The following is a 20,134-nucleotide window of genomic DNA, read 5'->3' on the forward strand; positions in this document are numbered from 1 at the left end:
ACGCTGTTCTCGCTGACAGTGACAAAGACTTCCACTCTCGTCCTTCAATCTTAGTTGTCAGAGGTAGTTCGAAGTAACAATAAGTAAAGCGCTGCCAGTATCCGCTTTCATGTACCGCGTTTCCTGCTTCTTTGCAACATCACTTCAGGTTAATATTGCGCCACATTTTCTTTCTTTTTCTTGGAGGCAAAAGTACCCCCTCCTCTTATATTTGTGGTCACGGCATTTGCGTGAAAATACGGTAATTCCTGCTCCAATGTGCGGTACACATGCTGACCCCCAGAGTTCCCACACCGCGGTATGCAATTCGGTAAGAGGCTAGTGAATCCAGCAGCGTAAAACCAATGTGACCTTGTCGGTTGACAAATTGGTCCCCGTAAATCACTCCGCAATGCTTTTCAAGCAGCTGCCTATTGAGGCTTCTGCAACCAAGTTGCATCCTTTTGTTGGCTTCGGCGTTTTGAAAACGAAAGGTGACAAAAAGAAGCGCCATGAAGTGCCTCCTAAGAGAGTTCAATACCTGCTACTCGCATGGAGGGTGTCTGATTGCAAACGGTATTGAGTAGAATAGAAACGAACAGTAGAAGTTTCGAGGCGGCGAAGACGAAGGCAAAAGAGTTAAAGCAGCTTGGATTCGCATAAGAGGCAAATGACTGAAGTGAACGCGGGGTAAATAAAAATGAGGGGAATGCGAAGTGAGAATGGTCCCTGAGAAAATAACGGCGAAATCTGCGGTGCGTGCTCCCAGCGGCGGGGGAGGAGGGGTGACGTGGAGCAAAGAATGCGACAATCTCATCGTTGTTCGCTTGCCTACCTGCCCGACTGAAGATATGATGCGCGGCTCTCTGTTGCTCGCGTGGGCAATCTGACTATATACGTTGCACGAGATATGGCTGCCGCTGTGTAGGAATTTCGTGCGGGGGATCCCATATTGAAATTAAAATACCAAAAGGGAGGGGGAAACTGGCAGAGTCTTTTTTCTTTTTGTCCCTGGAGGCACTATTGAAAAAAAAAAGAAATAGTTTTGTTGCGAGAGTTGTTGCCCATTGCAATGGGCAGCAGTGCTCTCAGAGATATTCCTTCTTCGAGTTCAGGCCTATACTGGGTTACGCCTGCCCTTAGTTACACCCACGGGACCCGCTCTTTTAGAACTTCCTCCTTGGGATTCCGTCAAGTGTGCGTTTCTGTGTTTCTTACTTTCAAGTTTTGCAACGCGACCTATGCAAAAAGAAAGCCACTTCTCTATCGCATACCTTTCAGTAGCAGTTTATGGACTCCGAAGAGCACCGCCGCCTTCTCATAAAGTGGTTTTTGTGACAGCCGCACATAGATCCAAGCATGCGTAGCGCTTTACGCACAGCACCTGTTATACGACCGAAAAAAAAAGGGGGGTGGGCATTTAAGCAACGCTGATATACGCTGAAAGCTTTTTTTACATTGTATTTATTTGTTCTCAGTGCCATTAGGTGTAACAGAAAGGAGCAGGTAGTCCATAAAACATGCTCATTTTAGCAGTGGTGCATGGTTATAAATTTGTTTAATCACGGTTTTCTTCAAAGAATTATGTAATCAGGGAGGTGGTCATAATCTCTGCGTCGCAGTGCCAACGTGAAGATGGGTGTGATCTCTGGAACTAGCTTTGAATATGCAATCATTTCCAGAGAAACGTGCAATGATGGTATACCACCAATGCACGTTTCTAGAGAGCTAGAATGTCGTAATAGGGGCATATTTACAAAACAATACAGGGACCTGGAATTTCACAGCGAACAGAAAGGCCACACATATAAAGAATAAATTCCAGTAACGTAACGCTACGGGAAAAGTAAGAGAAAGCAACAGTTGCTGTCCGGTTTTAAAGGCTTTTCGTAAAAAAAACAAGTGAAATAGTATCAGGTCTCTCTGCATCTTTCCAATACGGTTCTAGCTGTGCTCCTTCCTCATGTAATCAGTACAGCGTGCGCAAGCGATTGGGAAAACGTTGATTCATAACCGAGAATCGCTGCAAAGTGAATGCTCAAAGAAATATCCTAGGGCTTACAATTGGCTGAAGTAGGGCATAAAAATATTAAAATAGGGCAAGCCTCTTTGGTATATCTTTTCCTGCCCGTTGTGTTAATCAGGTATGAGTGCTGCCTATCAGCCTAAATGACGCAATGCATCATGAAAAAAATGTTTGTTTTCTGTGAACGAGGTGGCAGGATGGAGATGAATGTAGGCGCAATGAGAAAACACTCATGTAGTTATGCCTACCTGTCTTTAATTTCCAAGGTGTATTTCTTCGCAGAAAAAGCCCGAAATGAGTGCTTGAAAAATGAAAGTCTACGTCTCTCTGTAGACCTCCACAGTGGCATTAGAATTTCGATACAGCTGATACTGACCTCTGTATGCCTGTTGTTGAGTCAAGAATTCTGTTGTGCAGTACTTTCCAGAAACAAAATGTGGCTTGGTATACTACTTCACCAAAATGAACTTTTACCAGAGGAGAATAAAGTACTTTTGTCTTGATACATTAGGTTCATCTTTGCAAGTAGCATAACTAGACATTGTGACGTAATGGCGGATGACTACAGGACGAGTTTTCAAAAAATATTGGATAGGCCGACACGGTCTCGATATGCAAATTCGCAACCGCTTGTTTGTTATCTCCAGCGCTGTTTCAAGTATGTCGGCTGCCCAACAACTCGTGCTTCTGCTTATTCAAACACTTTGAGGCACTTGGAGGCCCCTGTGCCATACTTAGCGTTATGCGGCCAATTCAAACGTAAACTGCGCTTTCCTTGCTTTATGACGCCAGCGTTGGCGCTTTACAGCGATTATGACTAGAGATAGAACGAGAAAACACATGTGCTTGTTTGATTCTCTCCTCGTCTGCCTTGGCTACTTAAGAATGCAGACCTAGATTTCTAAAATAGTGATCCACAGTCTGTGGTGAAGAGAAAGGTTAGTTCGTGCGAACAGCACACTTCAAACATTAGACTCAAGAACCAATATACCAAAGTTGTTTTTTCGTAAGAATAATTTAGTGTTAACCAATCAAAATATATGCGTATATCTACATTGAAATGGTTCAGAGGGCTAGTTCTCTACGTAACTTTTGACCGGGGCCGTGATAACGGAACGATTCTATTTCGATCATCTTCCCTTTCACATTTATTCAGTGGCTTGAGCGGCGCTCCGCTTACTTTATCAGCACGATCAGCCACTCCCGAGTTGTGGATGATAAACATGCAATACAATGGAGCAGAAGGCATCCTTAGATTACATTGGCCCATGTCAATGCCCATTCTCGAATCGAAACAGCAGTTGAGGTTTCCAGCTGTAAGACAGAAGCAAGTCAGCCTAACAAAAATTCAGATCGTGTGCACTCACCCACAAAGAAGAGCGCAGTTAAGAGGCACGGCCAGCTCCACCACAAACCACCATTGACGGTGGTCGTTGTGGCTGAATTTAGGCGGGCCAGTCAGGGCCTGCAGTCGCGGACTGCCTCACCTGCGCATTGACGGCAAGCGTCACTAGTCTGACCGTGGAGTGAAACAAAGTTTGCAGAACCTCTGATGTAACTATTTTTAAAGCGGGATGAGAGTATTTCAAGATCTGTGGGGACCGCATCCTTTCTGCTCCCTTTGAGCCCCCTTCATCGCTGACTCCGCTACTGCAACCTTCGCCCTCGGGCTGTCACGCTGTACTAGCAGAGGTCAAGCATGCGTTGTGCCGAACCACGTCCAAGTCGAGATGCGGCGACAAAGCTAAACTTTCGCACATGCTTATCGTTGCCAGCGTTGCACGGCTACTCATGGCTGGACGAGCTTCGTGCGCGGCGCCAGCCCAAAGAAAGCGGACACGCTGACGATCGCACAAAGGGGGTCGTCATAACTAAGCCCACGTGCGCATACCTCTTACTGCGAGGCGAGCGAGAAGCGGTTGCTTGCACGATGGAGAAGCTTGCCCAACGGTCGCACAGCTCCTTTGCGAGAAATGCGCGTTACTGCCGCCGCAGACTATGCAACGTAGCAACACGAAGAAAGGGGAAGAAGAAACTCGCACCCGAGCTAGCGGGGCTTTCCTTAAGCTTTCATTTCGCCATGTCCTTGGTGAACGGCCACTGAGGTCACCGGTCTGGTGCTGGGTCAGCAGCCGGACGAATTGTGATTACACGTGGCCACTGCAAACGGACAAGCGAATTAACCAGCTGCAGTGCATAATGGTGCTTTTGCACGGCGTCTTCGAGTCTACCTAAATATGTGAGGGCGTGGTCACAGAACGGACGACTATGCATAGTCTCTAAGTACCAGACAGAGCGCTCATACGGACTAGTGTTTACCGTTTCCCGAAGATAAATAATGGAACCTACAAATACAGATGCATGTGTGAATGGTGCATCAGTGCACATTCGGGACCAGGTGACTGTTATACGATACTGAATAGGAATGATTATATATATATATATATATATATATATATATATATTCATATCTTTCACGTGAAGTCACAGACCCAGCTTATCACCGTGCCGATGCACCAGCATGGTGGCTACGATGGCTTGAGCGCAAGCAATCCTACTGATAACTTTCACGTGACGTCTGGGATCCTACTTATCGCCATGCTGCTGCACCGGCATGGTGGTCACGGGGACGTCAGTGAAAGCCATATATATATTAAGCAGCCAACAAACACTAAGACCAAGTACAGCAAAGGGTAAATTATTGAATTAACGCAATGATCAATAAATGGAAACCAAAGTGGATGAAGAAGTCAACTGGCCGCAAGTGGGATGCTAACCCTCATAAGTGCCGATTAAAAAAGTGCGAATTGCCCTCCCCCTTTCCCCTGGTCATATCAGAGCTTGTCTCGTCACAAATACTGGCCTCCAACGTTTATCGCTAGTGTGTGCTACACAGAGAGAACGCAACGCGCTGCTGTGTTCATATTTCAATCGGCGCTGATAGCGCAAATCCACCAAAAACGAAGTACGCAACCAGTTGTGCCTCGGTTCCGCGCCCTTTTCGCAGTCGATAAGTTGTACTCGAGCAACACGTATTTTGGTTTCACATTACAGAACTTTAGCGTTGCCAACTAATTTGTCAGCACGTACGCCCCTGAGAAAAAGCACACAACGAGAGGCTTTCTTTTTCTTTTTTCTGTTCCTTTTTCTTTTTTGCACGGAAATGTGACTTAAAATATGAGACTGCAAGCCAAACTTGACAATGCGACCTGTCCAGTAGGCTTATGAACTTAAGTTTGTGTGGGTGAATTACGGATATATTCAGCTTTTTGTTGGCGAGCCTCCGGTTCAAATACTTTTGCTGACTAGCGTACCTGTCCTTTTAAGTCCTCTATTTTGATCACATACTCTAATAATGATGTGACATATTATTTCTACAGCAGATCACGAGCATTTTGACGGTCTGGCCCAATTTTCTCTCGTAATAACCTCACAGATGTACAAACGTTTAAGCACCACACCGCTTATTCGCACCTTCACACTCAATTTCAGATGGGCTATCGTAATACGGCAGACAGCGATGCTGAGTCTAGCGCTAGCCCAAAGAAAAGAAAACAAGTTTTCCTGGAAGTTTAACAAGATTGATTGCAAGTCGTGTATTCAACTTAGAGCGAACACAAACCTTTGCTCACGATCACCGCTGCAATTGAATCTTGGTCCATGTGAGCAGGTGCGGCTGGGATCGGTCTCGGCCTGTGCTTTAGTGCACGCACGTATTTCTGAAGCAAGACCAACCAGAACTCTCGCGCGCACCAGAGCTGGCATGGTACAAAACTCGCAAAATCGAAGTGGCTGGGGCCCTTGCAATCCCCAATGAGACAAGAAACTACCGGTCAGCAGGGGGTAGGCAAGTGTAGTCGAAGGCTTGTCTTACAAAGTAAGAAGCTCGGGGATCTGGATCTCGCCACCAAAGTGTCCATCATTTCCTCGACGTTATGATGACTCGAGACGAAACATTTTCGTGAAGTCCTTGCCCTCGCCCGCCGCGTATCATGTGTCGCAGCAGAGGTAACGCCGTTCAACCAACAGTCCCCGCTGTAACTCCCAGGCAGTTACAAACACGCAACTATAACATGACACACAGGCTTTTCGGAGGCCATCACGTGCTAGGAGACAAGGAATGAGTCGGCGTCCTGGTGAAGTTCAAGCCGACAAGCATTGAAACGCGCCTGCGAGACCCGAATAGGCCGACATATTTTCTCAGAGCAGACGAGTGCGGCACCACACGCGAGCAGTGATCAAACGTTACGCCACCTCGCGAGAACCGCTGACACCAGCGGCGTGGTAGGTTTGTGACCAACGCTTATCACATAAGCCATCTGCAATCTCGGTGACGTAAACGTCGTCATCCAGTACGCCGTGCATCGTAAGCAAATCTTCGCGTTTGGTGGGGACCGAAGATGCGCGCTGACATTTCATTATTGGGTTTAACGTGCCAAAACCGCTTTCTGATTATGAGGCACGCCGTAGTGGAGCACTCCGGAAATTTCGACCACCTGAGATTCTTTAACATGCACCTAAATCTAAGTACACGGGTGTTTTCGCATTTCGCTTCCATTGAAATGCGGCCGCTGTGGCCGGGATTCGATCCCGCGCCTCGTGTTCAGCAGCCTGACACCATAGCCACTGAGCAACCACGGTGGGTGTGCTGAAATCTGCTGAAGCTTCGGGGAAAGTGCGATAAGCTGGCCCATATTTTACAAGATTTACGTACGCGAGCGCTGCAATCAAAGGTGTGCGCACTCGTTATGAGGTTTCATTTATTTTCTGGGGTTTCTTTCTTTGTCGCTCGGGGTGCATCCCGAACTCAGGCCCTGGCACGCATTTCTGGAGACCGCACCACAATTACACTGGTTTTGTACACCGACGCGGCCCGCTACCCAGAGAGGCGGGCCGTGTGTTTAGCTGTAACTGACAATACAGACGCGCTTAGGGTGTGTGCCACATTTCTAACAACGCACAGCTGCTCAGCAGAGGAAGGGGCAATAGCCCTGGCAATTGTCCATGCCTCGACCCTCTCTGCACAAGATACCCCCGTCACCATGGTGACAGACTCACAGGCTGCCTGCCGGGCCTTCGCGCAAGGACTCGTGACTGCACACACACATCGAATTCTCTCCTCTGTCCCCCTTCCCACGTTACACAGGGTGCGTATCGTCTGGACTCCTGGACACGCCTCTCTCCATGGTAATGAACGCGTTAATGTGGTAGCCCGAGGTCTGACTGGCCGGGCACGATCGGAAGAGCTGTCCAATCCAGACGACGCACGCACCGCCAGAGCCCCTACAGTACACTGAGACGCTCGAGTACTACCGACAAAGTCGCCATAACTATCCCCCTCCTCATCCTTCGCTTAATAGAGCAGATGCTGCTGTCTGGCGGCAACTGCAGACCAATTCATTTCCTTGTCTCCACAAGCTACATATCTTTCATCCCACCCTGTACCCTTCCTATTGTCCCCACTGTGGGGCCAAACCCACGGTGTATCACTCCATGTGGGAATGCCCTAACCCTTCAGGTGTTCCTCCTATACCCAACCCTACCCTTTCCTCTTGGGAGTCTGCGCTGCTCAGCACAAGCCAGCAGGAACAGCAACGGCTGATCCAGCGGGCTCGCGAAGCCGCGCATGGCAATGGAGCCCTGGACTGAGGGCCCCACTCATCGAGGAAATTTTCTACTCTCTTTGTGAAATAAATGCTTATTCTCTCTCTCTCTTTCTTTGTCGGAAAAACTAGACGCACGAAACTTAAGTTCCTTTAAACTGCATTATTGTTAATTTTCTGAACATTGTCAATGCATTCTGCTTTCATTTCTCCGTAGACTTAGCAACTTGATCAGGAGTCATCTAAATAACCTAAATACATAGTTTAGCAATGACAACGGCAATTTAAGCACAGAAGTCGTTGTTCGCGTAAATCCTTCCATTATTTTATTTCTCGCCGAAATTTAGTTGTAACATTTGTTTTTAGGGGGAAAATGGATTAATTATGACAGCCATCAGGAAGATGCGTTGGTTGGCGCTTGGACGCGTATATTTTCTGTTTAGTTAAAGATGAACAACGGGAAACTAACAAACCTAGCCGTCACCTTCCAACTTTGTTTTCCATTGCAATTTTTCCAAGATTTAGTCTTCTCTAAACGTACTTTTCTCAATGGCTAAGCGGAAAGCGTGGCTCAAGCGTACCCATTTAAAAACAGCCCCTTTGCAATTCCTCGCCATTACGGAGTTTTCCGAACACAAGCATAGCTATTCGTTCTCCCCTAGGACAGAGTCTGATTTCATTTCCTCCCCTTCCCCCAGTGCAGGGTGGTAGCAAACCGGTTAACCTCACTGTCATTCCTGTCTTCCATCTCTCTCTCTCTCTCTCTCTCTCTCTCTCTCTCTCTCTCTCTATCTATCTATCTATATATATATCTATCTATCTATCTATCTATCTATCTATCTATCTATCTATCTATCTATCTATCTATCTATCTATCTATCTATCTATCTATCTATCTATCTATCTATCTCTGTACCGTGGCAAACGAGGCTCGCTGATGCTCACGCTAGGCTTACCAACACCCCTAACGCTCTCTCCCAACATGCCGAGATGCGTCGCCTCCGAAAAACTTCTCGTCAGAGGCGGGCATCAAGCAATGCTAATCGGCTGCTTCAAACTTTCCATACCGCGCTCTTTCGTGCTCACAATAGGAATGGAAGCCCCGCACGTCATCTCTGCAGGCCGAAACAATCTCTATAGGATCACAGCCGCAGACGACGTATATGCAACTTGCAAAGGCGCACCTCAACTCCCGAGGCGGGGCAGCCAAGCGAATGACGATAGGATTGCCGCGTTCCCCGCTCTACGGTGCGCTCACCCAAGCCCGAATTCCCTTCCACTGTTTCTCGGGAACAACATTCATCTCGCCCCCTCCTGTGACTTCCGCCCAACTTTTTTTTTCATTGTTTTATCCGAAGTGCACGCGTTTCCCCGTTCGCTCCTTCATATTCGATTTCGCCGTTCAGTATCAGCGAGCGATGCCGGAGATCCGGCGTTCTCGTGGCGACCGATCCATGCCGCATAATCGCATTTGTAGCAAGCGTGGCTTAGAAGCAGCTGCGCTCGTAGCGAATTTCGGTAATGATGAAACAAATGAGTCAGTGTGCATTGCAGAGAATAAGCTGACGTTTGTTGTGGCCTGACAGGGCTGCGTAGAATGACAGGTTCTCACTCGACAAGAATGCACTCTCAAAAGGTTGAAATGTGCAAATAGGTTAGTAGAATTTTAAGAATCTAACTCAAATTTTAGGTGAATGTGCAAATTTTGTTTTAGCGAAAGCAAAGCATTGTAGCTTCACACTGCACCGACATTATTTTTGAATATCTGTAATGATTAAAAAGAAAAAAATAACGGAACCTTGCACAGATATTTTTTGACGCAACAATCACGCTCACTTATGATCCATTGCAGTCTTTGTACATATAGCAAGTTATTGATCAAAGTTGATAGATGTGGCCGTGGTTATTGCCAATAATAGGGATTGTAGAAGCCATCGGATCCTTGCTTGATGAAGATTCAACATATCTTGGCTGCTAAGAAAGTGATGTGCTTTTTTAAGCTATCTCGTTTTCATTTTTTTAGTAAAAAAAAATTAAGATCACTTTGCTCTGTTTTGCAAACTGGTAACACGGTAGTTTGATTGGTGATCACGTGTTCAAGTGTGTATGTAGATAACCAACTAGCGCGATCACACACCTTGCTTCAGAAGATTTCTAAGCTGATGCACCTCTTGTTCGTTTATTGCTGCTAAACGCACAAACTCAGATTTGTAGTTTTTTCTGGCAGTGGCAACTCTGTCAAATGGCCCTATGAGCCATTAATAATCAGTTCACGATTAGTTTACTTGCTCAGTTTCTGAAATTATATTATATGTTCGAGGTTGTTTTATCTAGTTTCATGGCGCATAAAAAAAGCGGACGCACAGACCGATATAATCCAAAATTCCTATTTCATTTTAACGCCAACATGTTTCATTAAAGACGTTTTCTCTGTTCGCTTCCATGGCCCACCGGCTACGCTACCAGAAGGATCTGCCACGCGGCTCCCCAGAAAAGAACGTTTTATCGACACTGCTTTAAAAAATACGTGGTCCGTGAGAAGTGACTGCGATTAAACGTCCCAAATTATTTCAACACCGTAATATCTCAGTGCGTAATATCTGAATGCTCTCTCTCTCTCTTTAACGCCGCTGAGTGGTGCTTTGAGTTTTGCTAACGCACCACAGCGATACGTGTTGCTCGAGCCAGCAACCAGCAGCATCCTGCGGCACCAACGCACCATGCCACCAACGTCCTGCGCGATGAGAGAACGAAGAAGCAGCAATGGCCACCAATACCAGCCGGCGCACGCAGCAGCTAAGCCCAGTGGGAGTAAGAGAGAGAGAGAGATGTGCAGCGCACGCTGGCTGTCGTGAGTGAGAGCGAGAGCGAGAGCGAGGGCGACGTCATGGCGCGACGATTCCCTCTCTCCTCACGCAACACCTTTCACTAACGCAGCAGCACGTGTTCCGATTCGTGCTCTTTGCTCCGTCGAGGCGCGGTCATGACGTGACATCGCAGCCAATACGAATTTAGGAGCCGTTTCGCTGCCACAGACGCCGCCGGCATTTTCGCTCAATTGGCCCTTTGATGTCTTCGCATAAAAAATGAAAGCAATCACATTTGGATATCGACGCAGTTTTGGCTATGCGTTCGCAAACAAGCACATCGTAGGTGTCTAGATGTTTATCCACAGACCACTATATAAGATCGTGGTTGATTTTATCCTGATTCTTTCAAGAAAATATCTCGACTTATATTACAGTTTTTTTCGACACAATTACTGGTATTCTATGAAGAGGCTGTGATGCGCAAGATAACTACAGGTACAAGACTAACGTCCAGGTAGGTCTGACTTTTAGACGCATACAAGAAAGTGTGAAGTTTTGCGTATCGTTCACGAAAATAACTAGTATACTGCATTCTACGCGCGTGATTAGCGACAAATGAAAATAAACAACGAAAGAGCGGTGTAGTGGAAGGACAGCAGCCCACTTTTGCCTGAACTGATGCGATGCCTGAGTGCTTCTTGCTTTTGTCCTTGCAAACAACAAAAGCTTAGCGGAAGAGTGGACGAAAGGAACTACAAAAATCAGAAGAAACTATGAAGCTCGCTGATACTGGAAAGCTTGAACAAACCCGCCTTCTACAAACTAAGCTGCTCGAACGGGGAGTGTCACAGGAGCAAATTGATCGATGCCAGTCGGCTCGCAGCAGAATGGCGCGCACTCTGTTTTCGTTTAGTCTTGCTATTGACTGGTAGTTGCCTGGAAGTTGTTCCGAAATTGCAAGTGAAAGCTAGACACACGCTGATCGCTGCTGAAAGCTTTGTCGGCCTGCAGGCGCACAAAGCTCGAACTTTTTCAGTTGTCCCTGCTTCGGTGTCTCAATCAGCCAAACGTCAGAAAGCTGAGGACGCTTACAACTACCTTCTTAAATTATATGATTCGAAATTCCACCATGAAAAAGTGTTCTAGAGAAACGGACACGTTAGTCTATTACTCTCAATCTAGAACATCCGTAGCCAATAATGCGCGACTCACTTATGAAAAAAAAAGAAACGCGAGTGAAATTGAATTTCGTGATCTGTTACAACAGACTGCTTTTCTCAAGCGCTCTTAGTGTGCAGTAGTTATTCCTTTCTGACTTTTCTACTTCTTTACCTATTGGTGCTTGACTTATTTCTTTAGCGTTACCTACAGACTCCTGCTTTCTGAACTCGACGAAACTATACAGAGATCACCTTACACTAGTTCTTTTTCTGTTCAGAACACGCCACTTATGTGACAAACGCATACTTCGTGTTGTAGGGTCTCATGAGTGATTGCTAGCTATCGACGGAATGATAGAACCTTCCCCGTGTTTTTCGAGACAAGTGAGTAAAAGTGCATTGTATTTTTTTACTCGGTGAGGTTACGTTGCGTTGGGACTGTTATAGCTGTCAGAGGCTGTAGAGGCAATTGGTCTTTATTTTTACGAACAAACATCTGTCTGATCGTTAAAGTTGTCCTCCTTCTTTCTCTTTCGGTGCAGAAACGAATCAAGTATGGCGTTATGATAATATCAAATCAAATCAAATTAGGTTTCTTTGTCCTTTGTACAATTATAAAAATATATTGTAAAACAATATATCAAAGCAACAGAAACAAGTAACAGAGATTGCGTAAGTTTCTCGGAACCAAAACATGGTCACGTTCATAATACAAGAATGGACACAGAAAGCAAGAACACTTGTTCTAATTGCATCAAATGGCTCAGCAAACCACACTACTAATTCTCTTCAGCGTGTTTTCCTTTTGCATTTCGCTAGATTATACGAGTTCGCATTACGGTTGCAATCAATTCGCGACAAGAACTTAAGCCTGGCTTTGATTTAAATATTACATGCAGACTTTCGTACGTGTGAAGTCTTCCCCCCGCCTAAAATAATTGGTAGAATATGTGATTAGCTGTCACCACGACGTGAACAATTTTTGGACAAGCATACATTTGGGGGGCCAGAACAATAAGACAAGGAGATTCTATCCAGCGGCAAGCAACCGTAGTGATGTGCGGATAACTATCAGAAGATCGAGAACACTTTCGTCCTGTTGGATCACACAAATTAACGTCAAGCAAAAAGTTTACGAACGAAATTAGGAAGACTGCAGAACGGGTACAAAATGAACGTTTTGAAACTCTGCCGACAACATCAAGTGAAGGGCTAATATTCATTTCGAACACTTAACGGTGAGCGCAGGCTAGTAAAAGTTACAATCATTGTGGGCATACCATTCGACGCAAGTGCCAGTGCGCCTGAAGCGCTGAGAGTTAAAGCTTTGTTCTAGGACATCCACTGTGTGAGCACGTTCAGCAATTGTACCTTGTACTTCTGCTACAAACGCTAAATATTTTCCATTCTTGGGCAGCGCACATGGAAACGAAACACGAGAAAGAATACGGTGCGCTGTCCAAGAATGGATAAGTTCCAAGTCGCCCGCTTTTCAATCCTTCTAAATATTTTCCCATTGTAATTTCTGAACAACCTTTGGCTCATACGCAATTTTCTCTCTGGTAAAGAAGTGCCTTTATTTCATTCGCCTGCTACGCTGTGCATTCTTTGCGACGATTGTTTTGTGTTGTATTCATATAGGTATACCCTCGAATATTTGAAACGCAATGAATGCAACTCTTTCATAGGCGCTATGAAATGATACACATAAATTTACCTCTGGTCGTTATTGCTATGACGTGTATTTTGACTTCTGCAACAACACTATATTGCCGCATATTGTTTAAACAAAGGTAAAAAAGTTCTGTTTTGTGTCTTTATGTATATTCAGCCCCCAACATTCTTGGAAGGCCAATGAAGTGCTTTATATATAAAAGTCGCGTGAGGGCACGTTATTTTACTTTGACTTTCTTCGTAGTTTTTCTGTTATTGTGTGTGCGCTCTCGACGATGGTATTTCATGACTGACTCTAATATGGGCCGTATTCTGAAGCATGGCAGTTTCCGGCCGGGCTGGCACTAGACATAGGCTCTGTAGCCATGACAAAAAGCACACGCAGCTGCGCTACAAGGCCAAGCTAACTTAAGGCGCCCTAGTTGACGACTAGCAACTAAGAGCCATGTGGTGCATCCAACTCAAACATGAGAAAAGGGTCACAGGAGGCAGCATACCACAGCTGTCAAGAGTTGCTGAACAAAAGAGGCCTTAGACTCAAGACAACGTTTTGAGAAGTACCTAGGAGACACCCCGATTTCTATATCTGTACAGCACGAAGTTCTATACTCTTTACTAACACGCTTCGTCTTACTCATTGCAATGGGCAGGTGAGCACCTAACATTTATAACATAATGCGGGTTGCACAATTGCATGATACGTCCAAACGTTTGAATAAGGTACGCCGCAAACTTCTTCTTTAAGCTTAGTAGACTAAATTTGGGTCCAAACCTATCCTGATGACTCAGGCATTTACTTCTTAACTTCTCACTATTCGTTGCTTCTGAAGATCACGTTTCTCAACAACGAACCAGTTTACAATACATTATGTACACCAGGGATCCGTATTAGGCCCAATTTTCATTCAAAAATAGTATCTCACTACGTTTCTTCCACCATTCGCTTTTTCCGGTAACAGGTTATTTTTTTAGAAATTACCGAAGTGCCTTGCACTTCAGCATCCTGAGAACCGATAATAATACGATCTCTAGAAAAGAAACAGATATATATTGCTGCACCGTGCGACAGATCACTAATGCAATAAATCATATATAATGTTGAGCTCTGCGCATTATCCGATAAGTGCCTTGTGCTCATTTCAATGACCTTAGCAAAAACTGGCTAGAACATGTACCGTCTTATAAATGTTAGGTGCTCACCTGCCCACTCCGTTCATCTGCACATTTCAGTAGCGTAATTTATAAAGCCAACCATATATTAAGTTACCTTAGACTCTTTTTGTCCGCTCCCTGTTCAATGATGTTGACATTACCCAAATCTTCGGTTCGCCGTAAAATGAAATGCACCGCTTCTATTTGCAACCCATACTTTCTTCCAATTCATTCTACTGAACTTCTCTAGAATAGAGCTTTACCTTTCATTCGGAGAAATTTAAGCCGCTCAGCTAGCCACTGTAGTTAAAACATCTTCGCAACATTCACCGATTCGCTCTCGTCGTAAGTGCTTACGCATTGCGCTGGTAATAATATCTACCACAGGGCTTAATATCGCAGAAAAGCAAAGTTGGCTATGAACGACCCCACTGTCAAAGACTTCGGATACATTTTGAATGCCGGGGAAGAGATGGGAGGGGGGATATTTTTAAATGCTCACCTAGTAAACCGTACCTATTAGCAGCTGCTAATCGGCTCTAGCAGTACGAGTTAGAAGAAGGCAGGCAGGAGGCCAATGCCTCTTTCTCGCTTGTGGCCACACCATGACAGGGCACAAGGCATAATCCTGTGTACTAGCTTTACAGAGGCAACAAAACACATTACAGAGGTAACAGAAAAAGCGAGGCTTGTATCCCAGGAGGCAAAATCCTCAGACGCCTTGTTTCAAGGCCACACTTTGCACTTATGCCTGCTTCTAATCTTACCACCACTGCATACCACGGCCGGCTACGGTTCCTTTTTCAGATGTCGTTATCGCCATCGGCGTCGCCGTAAGGTTACGTATATTAAAGATTCACCAGCCCACACAGATTGGGAGAGAGTGAAGAACAACAGGACACAGGGTGTCGTTCTTCACACTACCCCAGTCTGTGCGCCATGTTAACCCTTAAGATGCTCTACCAACTAGTCCACCAAGCCATGCTTACGAGTTCCGCATATGTTTACGTATATGTATGGCGTATGGCATGCGCTAGATGAGGGCTACGTTGAAACATTATTTTATCCCTACAGTTGTTCATACCAGTATCTCATTTCTTGACTAAAATATGCTTAAGATTTTTTTACATAAGCAGCCCACAAGGAAATGTCGTGAAACAAAAGAGAGACAGCTTATGCCGTTTATCTTAAATCCTCTCTGAGACTTAAATATTAAATGGGCGAAATCATAAGAGAACTCAAACCCGACAATTGTGTAACTTTATTGGCGTGGCTGTGCATGTTCCTCCAGGATCGGCCTAGGAAAGAATTTTGAAAGGTAAGTGATACGAAAGAGTGGCGGTAAAGTAGCTCAGAAAGATATTGACTTTAATTTACTGAACATAAATGAAGTTGCTCGATGGCAAGATTGCAAGAGGATCTCCAGCACAACAGTTAGTTTTCACTTAGCTTACGTTTACTTCAATTCTTACTGCCATTATAGCTACGAGTCTTAGACTGCGCTGTAATATTCTTGCCGGTTGTTATGTCATTCCTTGCTTCGTCCTTATGGCGAAACTGTGATATTTTCATTCTAAAAAAGAACTTTGAGAAAATCTAGCCTACAAAAACAAAACACCAGTGCAATATCGCTCGCACCATTTAGCTAGATAATAACCTTCAATATTGTGCCGGCATCTCATTTCGCAAGTTATTTATGCTTATATCATATAACTTCACAATATTTGCGCAATTGTATTTCCATAGTTTTGGTAATGTTGAGGTTAACATCTTAATTATGCGGTTTGACGTCCCAAAAGAACAATTTCAGCATGAGGCACGCCGTAAGGGAGGATCTCCAGATTAATTTTTCAGCACCTGGCCTTGTATAACGTGCAGCCAATGCAGGCGACAAGGGTGTTTATTTTTCCTGCTTTTTTTTTGCACTTCGCCCTCAGCGAAACGCGGCCTCCATGGCGGGAATTTGTTCCCGTGACCTCGTGTTCAGCAGCACAGCACCACAACCACAAAGCCACCTCGGTGGTTAGATATTATTTTAGAACGTCACCAGTGTTGGTGTTGTTGGCTTTTCTTTTTTCTGTTGTCCGAGTCTGCACGCTTTATCTTTTTTTTTACAACGAATGTCATCAAATCTAAAAACGCACACACATACTAATAAAGACTTTGTTTTAGTGGCAGATTAGCTCACAGGACCAAAACATATTATGCTCTACCTAGCGTCCGCAGCCAGCCTCGAATAACTGAGCTCCACTGGTATATCTAACAAACATAGTAGCTGGAGCAACAGTGCAAGTAGCGACCCCTAGCTGGCTGAAAAAGGGAATCCCGACTGTGAAGCGCATTTGGGTTGCCAGAGAGATGCCATACACACGGGACTGCAGCATCCCTAATTAGGCCAACTGCTGAAAGCCCGTGCTTACGTGCGCACGCTTCAGCCACGATGAAGCTGTGCTCGCTAGCGATCCCGGAGCGTCAGCCACAGGCGGTTGCGGGAAAGATGTCTATCCAGTGCATTCCCCCCTTATTCATTCTTTGTCCACCTCCTCACCCTCTTCAAGCAACTGCCTGGTCGGATAACGAGCTTCCGGCACACTACGCCTTTCGTTTCATTGTGAACAGCGAGCGTACCATCGCTTCTCTGTTACTGCCATCCTTTCCCTCGTCTGTTGCACCGCGTTCCATTCTAAAGAGTGCGTTCATAACGAGCAGCGATTTTTGGGATAGCAGGCGGGCATTGCAACAGGGTGCGTGGAGTGCTGTTTTTTTTTATGCGAAGCATATTACTAGAGCTCAACCCAGCTCCTCAGGCGCGGCGGTGTCGCCTTCAATAGCACGTGACACCGTGACGTCATGACAGAGGAGAAACGGGGCTCCAACTCGCGCCGTCGCTCCCGGCGTCACCTTCAAGGCTGACCACGTGACACCGTGACGTCACGACAGAGGAGAAACGGGGCTCCAACTCGCGCCGTCGCTCGCGGCGTCGCGGCGGTATATAAGCAGCTGCGCTTGCCTCTGCTAGACACTCACGAGGTGAGATGCCTCCTGTAGACAGAGCAGCTCGTTGGAATGAGAAGCGAAGGTTGCGGCGTGCTACAGAGACTGTTTCTAGGTGACTTTGCTACGGCGCAGCGACTACGCGCCCCGCATCGGACGCGGTGAGCGTCGAGCAACGCAGCGTTCGGCGCGACAACGAAATGTGCGCCTGAGCAAGCACCGCACGTCTGAGCCGACGCCGACGACACCGGCTTTTCTGCGACACGACCTCCTTAACGCTGTCGCGTTAAAATGAAGGATAGTATGCTTCGCATCCTGGGCTTAACCTTAGCTAAGCCACAGCCAGTTTTTTCTTTGAACGTATGAACAGGCCAGAGAATCGGGACGCACCACGGGCGTTAAGCAGCGTGATTTCAGTCAGGTTTCCCGCTATCGTATAAAGACACTACGTCACGGAGGCTCCCTAATTTCATGATGCAGGGTGGGCTGACGCATTTGGGGTGATCAAATTTCCCGGTAAAGAGATAAAAATAAGGTTGCACGTCCTGTTGAGAACCGTGGTATCGTGGGAAGCGAGTGAATATGCATAGGACAGTCCTTTCTTTTCTTCCCTTTGTAATTGTATCTTGTCGATATATGTCTTTCAAACGCTAACATGCTACACTTCATCACCAACAACGTCACAGGTTAAACTTCTTCGAACCAGTGTGGACTACTAAACTGTAGAGCTGTAATTTTCTGCTATTCCAGTAGCCGGTGTACGAACTTCGTCGTAGCTCTTGCGAGCTCGGTTATTTTTGGCCAAATGATTTAGTATAAATAAGTTTTACAGCATTAATGGCGACAATTTAGATATTATAAATTTGTCTCATGCGCATGAAGAGTAATTACGGATTTGTTGCCACTTTTGTGTAAAAAAACGCCTTTTGAGGACCAGCAAAGAGCGTACCACAGCTGGCAAACTAGTACATTTATAAAATATAAGCCTAAGTCGTACTTTCTCCTACAGTGGACCGAAAATATTTCGATGATGCAGACAACGATCATAGTGATGATGATCACGATGCCAAATTCTGATCTAATGTTATCTCATGTTATCCAGCTGTATACTCTTGTCTTCATGGTAGTGTGAAACGAGACTCCATGAAATGTGCGCTAACATTAGGAACAGAATAAATACCCGATGCGCTACCTGTTACACGATGACCCAGCTTTTGTGCAAAAGTGAGGATTCTACGACATCACTTGTGACGTACACTGCTGCGCACTTTAGCTTGTTATACTTGCAGCGTAAGCAATCGCAATTTTGACTACAAAATTCGGTCTTACGCTCTAGCATTTGCTATTGCAGTGAGAATCGGTCGTCAACGTGGCTGTCATGATATCAAAAAGGAAGTAAAATATGGCTAACCCGACTAGCGATTTTTACCTCTTTTATTTCCTTTTCCTAAAGGAACCTACAATTTCTCAAGACCACAGGTGTACAGTATATAAATTTCTTATTGTCTGTACTTTGACACTAAGTAGGAATTTACACTTAGCATAGGTGGAGAGGATGGAGTGAGAAACCTGATGTTTGTGAATCACGACCCTACGAAACCCAAAAAAAGCACAGGGAACGTTATTTCCAGTTTTTATTTTCTTTAGTTGAAGCGTGGAAATGTTACAATAAATGTAAATAAAATTGTACTAAATAATAACTTGGCGCTGCTGCGAGCCGAACCCACAACATTTGCATTACGTAAGGCTACGCTTGGATAGACTTAGCGCCTCATGAATTTCGACTAATAGGTGCATAAAATGTAAAGACAAATAGGGGTGCACGAAATTATGTTTTAATGTGAATAAAATTATTGGCGTTTTCAGACCAGACTTTTACCTCCTGTCTCTCCGCTTTGGCGAAGCACCCACAACTGCGCTCTTTCTCTCTCATGTATAAAAGACACGTAGACCGGAATTGCTTCTGTCGCTCGGCTGAAATAGAAGTCTTAATTTCCGCACATTTTACCCATGATTTACGTCAACAATATGCACTTATGAGTTGTGAATGCGAAAGCATTAACGTCCAACTGAACGCCGCCGAGCGCTCATGGACTCCTCGCGGGCAAGCGACTGCGTCGAGACGCTTGAGGCGTTTTGAGGCACAGTTGCAACGCAGGCGAGAGCCTGCGCGGACAAGTTACGCGTAGATAACACAGGCTTCCGAGAGCGAGGGTGACGTGGCATTGTGTAGATGCCCTCTCCCCAAAAGCAGCACCCGGCGCTCCAAATTCAGTCGCTACAGCATGTCGGTAACAGATGAAAAAGATCGATAGTCAGATATAATAAATCTAGCAGCGACACGCTGAATTCGTTTTACTTGTGCAATATCTTCAACGTAGTGTGGGTCCCACACTGTGTAACCGTACTCTAGGACTGTTCGAACTACAGTGCGGTATGCGTCGAGTGTAACAATTGACGGTAAGTCTTAATTTTCTGCGCAAAAACCAAAGTTTATTACATGCTGTTTTGCAAGCGTTCCTGAATTTCTTATCTCATCTTCAGTTGCTTCTGATAGTTTTAGATAGTTGGCAGAAGTTAACGAGTGAATCCTTTTATTAGCAATGTGCAGTAAAATGACTAACGGAAAGACCGTTTGGTTGAAGAGTATTCATACGGGAAACGCATCGGCTAGACAGAAAGCGACAAATCGCGTCTTGTCTATCCTAGAATTGCGGATCCGGAGAACACAAGATA

At 45.5% G+C, this 20,134-nt stretch overlaps 1 protein-coding gene across 1 annotated transcript in view; it reads right to left on the reverse strand.

Annotated features, from left to right (window-relative positions):
* Positions 1–6,230, reverse strand: part of LOC135914989 (transmembrane protease serine 13-like) — a 264,995-nt gene extending 258,765 nt beyond the window's left edge. The window contains exons 1-2 of the transcript XR_011508278.1: positions 5,628–6,230; positions 3,373–3,492 (exon numbers count right to left, since the gene is read on the reverse strand). The gene's annotated coding sequence lies outside the window, so the exon portion shown is untranslated. The remainder of the gene's footprint in view (positions 1–3,372; positions 3,493–5,627) is intronic.
* Between the last annotated feature and the right edge of the window lie 13,904 nt (positions 6,231–20,134).

This window comes from Dermacentor albipictus, chromosome 9 (genome assembly GCF_038994185.2).
Source record: "Dermacentor albipictus isolate Rhodes 1998 colony chromosome 9, USDA_Dalb.pri_finalv2, whole genome shotgun sequence".
Taxonomy (NCBI): domain Eukaryota; kingdom Metazoa; phylum Arthropoda; class Arachnida; order Ixodida; family Ixodidae; genus Dermacentor; species Dermacentor albipictus.